Source organism: Penaeus monodon, chromosome 5, assembly GCF_015228065.2.
Source record: "Penaeus monodon isolate SGIC_2016 chromosome 5, NSTDA_Pmon_1, whole genome shotgun sequence".
In the NCBI taxonomy this organism is placed as follows: Eukaryota; Metazoa; Arthropoda; class Malacostraca; order Decapoda; family Penaeidae; genus Penaeus; species Penaeus monodon.
The window spans coordinates 10,726,562-10,736,814 of record NC_051390.1 but is presented as its reverse complement, the minus strand read 5'-3'; the positions used below and the strand labels follow the sequence as shown (position 1 = coordinate 10,736,814).

Genomic DNA, 10,253 nt, shown 5'->3' with positions numbered 1-10,253 from the left:
AAGAAGAAAGGAAGAAGAAAAGAGAAGAAGAGAGGGGGGGAAAAGAAGAAGAAGAAGGAAAAAGGAAAGGAAGAAGAAGAAGAAGAGAAGAAGAAAAAAGGGGAAAAAGAAAAAGGGAAAAGAAAGAGGGAAGGAGGAAGAAGAGAGGGGGGGGGAAAAAGGGGGAAAGGAAAAAAAAGAGAAAAAAAAAGAAAAAAAAAAAAAAAAAAAAAAAAAAAAAAAAAAAGGGGGGAAGGGGAAAAGAAAAGAGGAGAAGAAGGAGAAAAAGTAAAAGAAAAGAGAAGAAGAAAGAAAAAAGAAGAAGAAGAAAAAAAGAAGAAGAAGAAGAAGAAAAAGGAAGGGGGGAAAAAAAGAAGGGAGGAAAAGGAGGCCCCCCCCCCCCCCCCCCCCCCTTTTTTTTTTTTTTTTTTTTTTTTTTTTTTTTCCCCCCCCCCCCCCCTCCCCTCCCCTTCTCTCTCTCTCTCTCTTTTTCCTCTCTTTTTCCTTCCCCCCCCCTTCTCTCTTTTCCTCCTCTCTCCCTCCCCTCCTCCCTCTCCCCCCCCCTTTTTCCCTTCCCCTCCCTCCCCCCCCTTCCCTCTTCCTCTCTCTCTTCCCTTTTCCCTTTTCTTCCTCTCCCTCTTTTTTCCTTTTTTCTCCCTTACCCCCCCTTTCCTCCCCCTCCCCCCCCTCCCCCCCCCCTTTTCCCTTTCCTCCCTCCCTCTCTCACCATCTGTCTCCCAACATCAACAGACACACATAAAAAAAGAAAGAAAAAGAAAAGAGAGAGAAAGAGAGAGAGAAAAAAAAATCGAAGAGAAAAGCAGTCGAGAAAAATACCGTCAGAACCCCAGGGCCGAAGGTGTTATGATAACGGTCCCGTTGTTAGGGTCAAGTGCCTCCCCTCAGATGCACTTGAGGGGAGACATAAGGTGCGCGCGCGCGCGCGTGTGTGTGTGTGTGTGGGTGTGTTGGGGAAAGGTGCGGCAGTACTGTTTTTTTTTTTTTTTTTCTTTTTTTTTTGTAATTCGAGGGGATGTTTGTAGACAGGAGTTATGTATTTTTTGTGAGTATTTTATTTTATTTTATTTTATTTATTTTTATTTTATGATTTATTTTTTTATTATGGGTTTTATTGTATTTATTAATTTTGTATGTTTATTTTATTTCGTGCGCTGGTTGATGTGTACTGTATGGGGGATGTGTGGTGTGTGTGGGGGGGGATATGTGTGTGTGTGTGTTTGTGTGTGTGTGTGTGTGTGTGTGTGTGTGTGTGTGTGTGTGTGTGTGTGTGTGTGTGTGTGTGTGTGTGTGTGTCGAGAGGTGGATGCGTAGCCCATGTGTGTGTTTGTGTCTAGGTATAACTATGGTTACTTTTATAACACTTGTTATGAGGTTGTACACCTGGCGTGGCGCGTGATAGTTAATGGACACGCAAGTACAATACATTGATTGTTGTAGTTTCTTTGTTTTTCTGTTGTTTTTTTTTTGTTATTCTGTATTTTTTTTATTTCTTTTTTTTTACACATATACTCATATTTGCACGTACTCACATTTGTTATGTGTTTTCATGTAAAAAATTATATATATTGTAATACATAGTCTAGATATATTTATATTAAAATGATTTTATTTTATATTCCAGATCCCTGACCGTGACTGAGTCCCGAGAGGTAAGTTTATTATTATTTATTTATTTATTTATGTATTTGTTTATTTTTTTTTTGGTAAGCCATTGCACATCCCGAAAGTTCGATGGAATAGTACTATAACGAAAATTAAGTTTCATTTGCCATGCGATTGCTTTGTCTTTTAAAGAGTACTTTCTTGAGAAAATTGGCCAACATTAACCGTAGTTGGCAACTCAGTGAGGTTAGGTTGCCAGATTCACCAGTCGACAGGTTTTGGGAATTTGTTTTTTCATTCTTTGGTAAATAATATATTCTATTTTATTGTAATAATATTATCATTTCCCTTTTGGATCATTGTTAGTTATTATTATATTATTATATTATTATATTTATTGTATGTAAAGAGTATCTGTTGTCACTGAACGAGCAAGGTCACTTGGAAATAAATGTAACAATTAATGCTATAAAAGTTATACATGAAACAAAATAAAACATTAATATACAAGCTACAGCTACAGTGAAAGTCCCATACAAAATATGAAGCATTTTGGAGAAGGGAGTATTTTACATATATAACAAATAATATGATGTGGTTATATCTTATATCTTAAGAGAGAGAAATAGAGGCTGGAATTTTAGACTGCAAGATAAACACCAAGATAGAGAAAAAGATAAAGACCAAGATAGAGAAAAAGATAAAGACCAAGATAGAGAAAGAGATAAAAGACAAGATAGAGAAAAATGGAAAAGTAACAAAAAGATTAAGGAAGAAATGCAGATAAAACACCAAGATAGAGAAAGAGATAAAGACCAAGATAGAGAAAGAGATAAACACCAAGAAAAGGAAAAGTTAAGGATTTATATTTTGAAAATAAAAAGGTAAAGAAAATTATTCAGCTAAAGTTGTTCATATAAACAGGAATTCACAACGAATTCAAAGCAAGGCAAGGTTGGGGAAGGGAGGGAAGGAGAGGGAAGGAAAGGAGAAGAGAAGGGAAGAGAAGAGAAGAGAAGAGAAAGGAAGAGAAGGGAAGAGAAGAGAAGAGAAGAGAAGAGAAAGGAAGAGAAGAGAAGAGAAGAGAAGAGAAGAGAAGAGAAGAGAAGAGACAGAGAAAAGAAGAGAAGGAAGAGAAGAGAAGAGAAGAGAAGAAGGGAAGGAGGAAGGGAGGAAGAAGAGACGAAGAGAAAGAAGGAAGAGAAGAGAACAGCCACGCGAGGTTAAGGGGAAAGAGGATAGGAGAAGAGAGGAGAGAACAGCCCAAGTCGACTCAGAGAAAGAGAAATAAACGAGGTGTGAATATGCACGTCCCTGAAAAAAAGGGAAAAAAAAAGAAGAAAAAAAAAGAAAAAAGAGGAAACAAAGAAAGGAAAAGGAACAAATATATAGAGAGAGAAAAAAAGAGAAAAAAAGGAAACAAAGAAAGGAAAAGAAACAAATATATATATAGAGAAAAAAAGAATAAAAAAAAGAGAAAAAGGAAACAAAGAAAGGAAAAGAAACAAAGAAAGGAAAAGGAACAAATATAGAGAGAGAAAAAAGAAAAGAAAGAAGAGAAAAAAGGAAACAAAGAAAGAAAAAGGAACAAATATAGAGAGAGAAAAAAAAGAAAAGAAAAAAGAGAAAAAGGGAAACAAAGAAAGGAAAAGGAACAAAATAGAGAGAGAGAAAAAAAGAGAAAAGAGAAAAAAGGAAACAAAGAAAGGAAAAGGAACAAATATAGAGAAAAAAAAAAAAAAAAGAGAAAAGAAAAGGAAGCAAAGAAAGGAAAAGGAACAAGGGTTTAAGAGGTCTGTTGCATACGCATCTTGTGTATGCTCTTGCGTGAGACTGAACAGGTGTAAAGGGGGGGGGGTGTATTCTGAAAGTGTATACGGGTTTTATCAACAATTTGAGCAATTCTCTTTCCAATCTCTTCAAGGACCGTTTACAGTGTGGGTATGCCCTGTGATGGGGTCAAGGGGGTGGGGGGGGAGGGGGGCAGTTGGTGGTCAAGGGGGTGGGGGGAAGGGGGGCAATTGGGGGTGAAGGGGGTGGGGGAGCATTAGGGGGTGGGGGGGTGCTGAAGAGACGGAGAGGAAGAGGAAGGAGGTGAGAGAAAAGGGGAGGGAGAAGGAGAGGGAACGCAGAAGGAGAAGGAGAAAGAGAAGGAGAGGGAATAGGGGAATGAGGAAGTGAAAGAGAAACAGAAACAGAGACAGAGGAAAGAGAGAGAGAGATAGATAGAGAGAGAGAGAGAGAGAGAGAGAGAGAGAGAGGGAAAGAGAGAGAGAGAAAGAGAGAGAGAAAAGATAAAGAGAGAGAAAGAGAAAGAGAGATAGAGACCGAAAGAGCGAGAGGAAAAGAACTAATAACCAAGAAAAACAAACAAACAAACAAACAAACACACAAAGACGAACAAACAGAAACCCAGACATAAAAAAACAACTAAATTTATGCCCCCGAATGTGATATTGCACCACGCCAAAATTTTGCAATAGGATTTACATACAGAAGCGGCCGCCTGCCTTCTCTCCTGTTTCCCTCCTCCAGGCTATGAGCGGAAGGAAGAGGAAGAAGACATTAAAAAAAAAAAAAAAAAAAAAAAAAAAAAAAAAAAAAAAAAAAAAAAAAAATCGTCTAGAATTCGTTTTTTTTTTTTCTTTTCTTTTCTTTTCTTTTCTTTTCCTTTATTTTTTCTTATTATTGCTGTTGTTTCTTTCTTATTTGTCTGTCTTTTTTGTCTGATATGTTTTCATGTTTTCTTCTTTCGTGTCTTTTGCTTTTTCTCTTTCTCCCTTTTTTTCTATTATTATAAATTTCATTTTTTTCTTTGATATCTTCCTAGTAATTGTTCACATCACTTGTTCTTATTCATGTTCTTACTTTCTGTTCATTTATGTTCGTATGATTTTTTTTTTATTATTTTGATTATTCTTAATTCCTTGTTCTTATTCTTGTTCTTAACTTTTCTCTTCATTTTCGTTAGTATTATTATGATTTTTTTTATATTATCATTATTATTCTTTATTCCTTGTTTATTCCTTGTTTTCTCTTCAATTATGTTCGTTTATTATTATGATTTTTTTTTGTATGTTATTATTATTATTTATTATTATTATTATTATTATTATTATTATTATTATTATTATTATTATTATTATTATTATTATTATCATTATCATTATCATATTATTATTTATTCATTATTATTATTATTATTATATATTATATTATTATTATTATCTTACCCCATCCCTCTCTCTCTCTTCTGCTCTCTCTCTTCTCTTCTCTCTCTCTCTCCTCTCTCTCTCTCTCTCTCTCTCTCTCTCTCTCTCTCTCTCTCTCTCTCTCCTCTCTCCCTCCCTCCCTCCCTCCCTCCCTCCCTCCCTCCCCCACTCCCTCCCTCCCATCGCCTTTTCCTCTCCCTAAATAAATAAAAACAAATAGATCGAGAAATGAATCGATAAATAATAGGAAATATGAAGAATAGAAAAATAAGATAAAATAAGATAGAGTAAGAGAAAATAAAGAAAATAATATAAAAAATAAGATAATTGAAAAGAGAGAAAATACTGTAGAAGATAAAATAAACCAAAAGAAAGAAGATAATCGAGGAGATAAACTAAATTAGCATGAATAAATTAAAAGAAAAAAAGGAGAGAGAGAAGAAAAAAAGAAAAGAAAGAGAGGAGAGAGAAAAAAGAAAAGAAGAAAGGAGAGAGAGAAAAAAAAAAGCGAAAGAAGAACAAGAACAAGAAGATGGGAAAAAAAAAATACATACATACATACATACATACATACATACACACATACATACCACAACATACATACATACATACAACGGTATCAATTATAAAAGTTTCCCCTCCCGCGTCACTGCGACACAGCATGGCGTCTGCAGCATATCAACGGGGGGGGAGGGGGGGGGTGTCCCTGGGGGAGGCGACCCCAATGGGCGGCCTATGTCGTCAAGGCGGTAGAAAGGGGGGGGGGGAGGGGGGGGGGGGAGGTCTCTCTATGAGGTGCATGTAGGGAGGAAATAAAAGGAGAGAAGGAAGCTATGTTAGGGAGTGTATGTAGGGTTTATGTGGTTCGTAGTTGGTATGGAAACGTGGAGCTGGAGATAAATAGGCCTAAATGAGCCCTAAAAGAAAGAGAAAGATTAGACCAGTGAATAAGGAACAGAAAAATAGGCCTATATTGACAAAAAAAAGAGAGGGAGAAAGTTGGATTAATTAACAAGGTACTAAAGACATACAAAAAAAGGCGAAGACAGACTAGAAGAATTGTAAAGGAAATGAAGATAGATGAGCAAAAAAAAAATTATAATAATAATGAATAAATAAATAAATATATGATAGTAAATAAATGGATAAAATAAATAATAAGTAAATAAAATAAAAGTGCAGATAAATAAATGAAAAGACGAAGAGAAATTAGAACCATGAATAAGGAACTGAAGTCAAATAGGCCTATATGACCCCCAAAAATAAAAATATATATTAGATCAGTCACAAAGAAAGCAAATAGACCTATAAACCCCCCTCCCCCCCAAAAAAAAAGATAAAAAAACAAAAATAAGAATTACTATTCCACTGACTTCGTTATGCAAATGTTGCGTTTATCGTTTCGTCTTGTATTGATTGGGCTGCGAAGCTGAGAGGCGTTGGAGGCCGATTAGTGACAAGGAATCAAGTCAAGGATCAAATGTGTGATGAAATGTGGTGATTGTTGATTATTAGTATTATTTTATTATTGTTATTATTATTGTTGTTGTTATTATTGTTATCATCATCATCAATATTATCATATCATCATCATCATCATCATCACAACCATCATCATCATCATCATCATCATCATCATCATCATCATCATCATCATCATCATCATCATCACAACCATCATCATCATCATAATCATCATCATATCATTCAACCATCATCATCATCATCATCACCATCACCATCACCATCATCATCATCATCATTATAACTATTATTATTATATTATCTTATTTTAGATTATATTTAATAATCGACCCATTTCTCAGCGTGATACTTATTTCAAGTGTGTTTTTTCGACTGTTTTCGGTCTGTTTTTATTTTAATTTGTTTTATAGTGGAAGGAGAGACGGAGGAAGGAAGATAGAGAGAGAAGGGGAAGGAAGAGGGAGAGGGAGAGAGGGAGGAAGGGAAGAGGGAGGAAGGGAGAGAGGAGAAGAAGAGAGAGGAGGAGAGGAGAGAGAGGAGGAGAAGGGAGAGAGGAAGGAGAGAGAGGAGAGGAGAGAGAGAGAGGAGAGGGAGGGAGAGAGAGAGGAGAGGAGAGAGAGAGAGAGAGGAGAGAGAGAGAGATGCACGTGTATATATAAATACTGCGTCCTGCATGCAGAATCCCCATGCGTACATACATAAATACCAACCTTCCTTTCTACCTACACTACATCCATCCATACATTCACACTCCCATACATATATACATAATTACTTACTTACTTACTTGCTCATTCACTTACATTCATTCGTTCATTCATTCATTCATTCACATACATACATACATACATACATACATACATACATACATACATACATACATACATACAATACGTACATTCACACATACATTCACATACACAATACACACAATCACACACATAATCACACACGCATACAGAATGTTTTTCTATTCATATGTATATTTCTACCATGAAATCGAAACACATTTTTCGCCGTGTACTGGTGTCCATCATTGAATTTTACAGCGTGACTTCTCCGGCGATTCCAAATATAGACATCATTTGCATATTGGACTGGAATTAAACTCTTGTCATTTCACATGTCTGTTTGGAGCCATGTGTATCTTTTTTTACGAGTTTGTAATGTGGGTTTTCTGGCCTTTTCGGTTTTATTTGATTTTTCTCTTTCGTTATCGTTTGTCTTGCTTTGTTTGTCTGTCTGTTTGTGTTTGTTTGTCTGGTTCTTTGTCTGTCTGTCTGTCTGTTCTCTCTCTCTCTCTCTCTCTCTCTCTCTCTCTCTCTCTCTCTCTCTCTCTCTCTCTCTCTCTCTCTCCCCCCCTCCTTCTCTCTTCCAATACCCCTTTATCCTTCATTTTTCTCTCAAAGTTTCATTTTGTCACCCATTCATCTCTCTCAGTCTCTCTTTGTCACTATTTTTTTCTCCCGGTCTTCTTTCTTCGCCCATTCTCTCTCTCTCTCTCTCTCTCTCTCTCTCTCTCTCTCTCTCTCTCTCTCTCTCTCTCTCTCTCTCTCTCTCTCTCTCTCTCTCTCTCTCTCTCTCTCTCTCTCTCTCTCTCTCTCATATTTTTTTATCATTTTTTTATAGTCTCCCCTTCCATTCACACCTTTGTCTACGGGTAAAGAAAGATTTTTTTTTTCTCTCTCAACTCTGCCTCATTATTTCCAGCTGTTGTTCCGTAAGTGTGAGGAGGTTGTCATCGCCGTTGAGTTAAAGTTATGAGGAGACTGTAGTTAATTGGATTATGGTTTTAGTTCTACTTTCTAGTGTTTTTTTTTTCGTTTTCAGTTGAGCTGTTTTCCTTTGGCGTCTTTCCCGTTTTCTCTTAGCTTTTCTTCTCGTTTTCCCTCCATTTAATATATAAATAAATAAATATATAAATATATATATATATATATATATATATATATATATATATATTCTTCTTCCTTTATAGTGTTTCTTAGTTTTTCTGTTGATCTTTTATTTTTTATTTTTTTTTTTTTTATTTTTGCTTCTGACTCTTCATTTCTCTTTTTCTTCTGTTTCTGCTCACATCATCATCACTGTTACACCATTTCCTGCTTCATATTTCCTCTGTTAGGCTATTTGTCTTATTTATTCTTCTAATTTCAGCCTTTCTTCCCTTTTAATCAGTTCACATCATATTTTTACCTGCATTATGCCTCGTCTGAACTCACCCCCCCCCTTTTCTCTTCCCCTCCTCCTCCCCATCTCATTTCCCCCTCCCCCCTCCCATTACCCCCATCCCATCTCCTTACCTTCATATCCCTGCTTACCCTGTTCCCCGTCTCCTCCCCCCCCCTCACTAACCTCCCCCCATCCCCATCCCTCTCCCCTTCCCCCTCCCCCCCTTCCCCCTCCCCCCTCCCCAACCTCCCCCCTTCCCCTTCCCTCCCCCCTTCCCCCCATTACTCACCATCTACAACCCCACACACCCCTTCCCCTTCTCCCCCTCAACACACTACCCTTCCCCCTCTCCCAACCCCCTCCCCCTTCCCCAATCTCCCTCCCCAAACTCACCACCCCTACCCCCCACCTTCACCCCCACCCCACCCCAGCCTCGCCTCGAAATTCCCACCATTACCGAACCCGTAAGAGTGGCAAGCCGTCTATTATTCGCTGTGGTAATGGCTTTTAATCACTCCACCTGGTTTGTGTATGTAATTAAGATATGTGATTAAGAGACGCTGTTTGTTGCCGGGCGTGTCCGTTTCCTTCGTCGGGTGTACGTAAGTTCGGGGTCTTTTTATTTCTTTTTTTTTTTGGGGGGGGGGGATTTTGAGTGTGAGGGTGAGGGGGAGTGGGAGGGTGAAAGGGAGGGTGAGTGGGAGGGAGGGAGGGAGGGGGAGTGGAAAGGGTGAGAAAGAGGAAGGGAGGGAGGAGGAGTGGGGAGGGGGAGGGAGGGAAGGAAAGAAGGAGGGAGGGAGGAAGGGAGGGATAGTGGGAGAGAGGGTGAGAGGGAGGGGGTGTAGTAGGAAGGGTAAGGGAGGGTGAGAGGGAGGGTGAGGGAGGGGAATCGGAAGGGTGAGGGTGGGAACAGTGAGGGTGAGTAGGAAAGGCAATGGTGGGTGAGAGGGTGGAAGGGAGGGGAAGTGGGAAGGATGAGGGTGAGAGGGAGGTAGGGAGGGAGGGTGAGAGGGAGGGAGGGTGAGAGGGAGAGAGGGAGGGAGGGTGAGAGGGAGGTACGGAGGGAGGGTGAGAGGGAGGTAGGGAGGGAGGGTGAGAGGGAGGTAGGGAGGAGAGTGAGAGAAGGAGGAAGGGAGGGGAGTGGAAGTGGGAGGAAGGGATGGGAGAGTGAGAGTGAGAGGGAAGGGTGAGAGGAAGAGGGAAAGAGAGAGAGGGAGAGGGAAAGAGAGAGGGAGAGAGAGAGAGAAAGAGAAAGAGAGAAGACAAAGAGATATAAAGAAAGAAAGAGAAAGAGAAAAGGAGAGAAAGAATGAAAGAAAGAGACACACAGACAGACAGACACAGAAAGAAAGGAAACACAGACAGGCAGGGAGACATAGAGATCACAGAGGCTAATGATATCCGTTGGAAGGTGTGAGCGTTGGTGGAGACAATGGAGCGAAACAGGAAAGAGAGTACTGAAAGAGACAGAAGGAGAGAAGAGAAGAGAAGAGGAGGAGGAGGAGGAGGAGGAGGAGGAGGAGGAGGAGGAGGAGGAGGAGGAGGAGGAGGTAGAGGAGGAGGAGGAGGAAGAGGAGGAGGAGGAAGAGGAGGAGGAGGAAGCAGAAGAAGAAGAGAAGAAGAAGAAGAAGAAGAAGAAGAAGAAGAAGAAGAAGAAGAAGAAGAAGAAGAAGAAGAAGAAGAAGAAGAGGAGGAGGAAGAAGAAGAAGAAAAGAAGGGGTGACTGGTGTCTCTCTCGCGTTGGTACGACCTCGATATTTATCAATATTATCATCTGCTTTC

At 39.2% G+C, this 10,253-nt stretch overlaps 1 protein-coding gene across 2 annotated transcripts in view; it reads left to right on the top strand.

Annotated features, from left to right (window-relative positions):
* The first annotated feature begins 1,280 nt into the window (after window positions 1-1,280).
* Window positions 1,281-10,253, top strand: part of LOC119572964 (conserved oligomeric Golgi complex subunit 8-like) — a 64,355-nt gene continuing 55,382 nt past the window's right edge. For both annotated transcript variants that reach the window (XM_037919927.1, XM_037919928.1), the window contains exon 1: window positions 1,281-1,649. The gene's annotated coding sequence lies outside the window, so the exon portion shown is untranslated. The remainder of the gene's footprint in view (window positions 1,650-10,253) is intronic.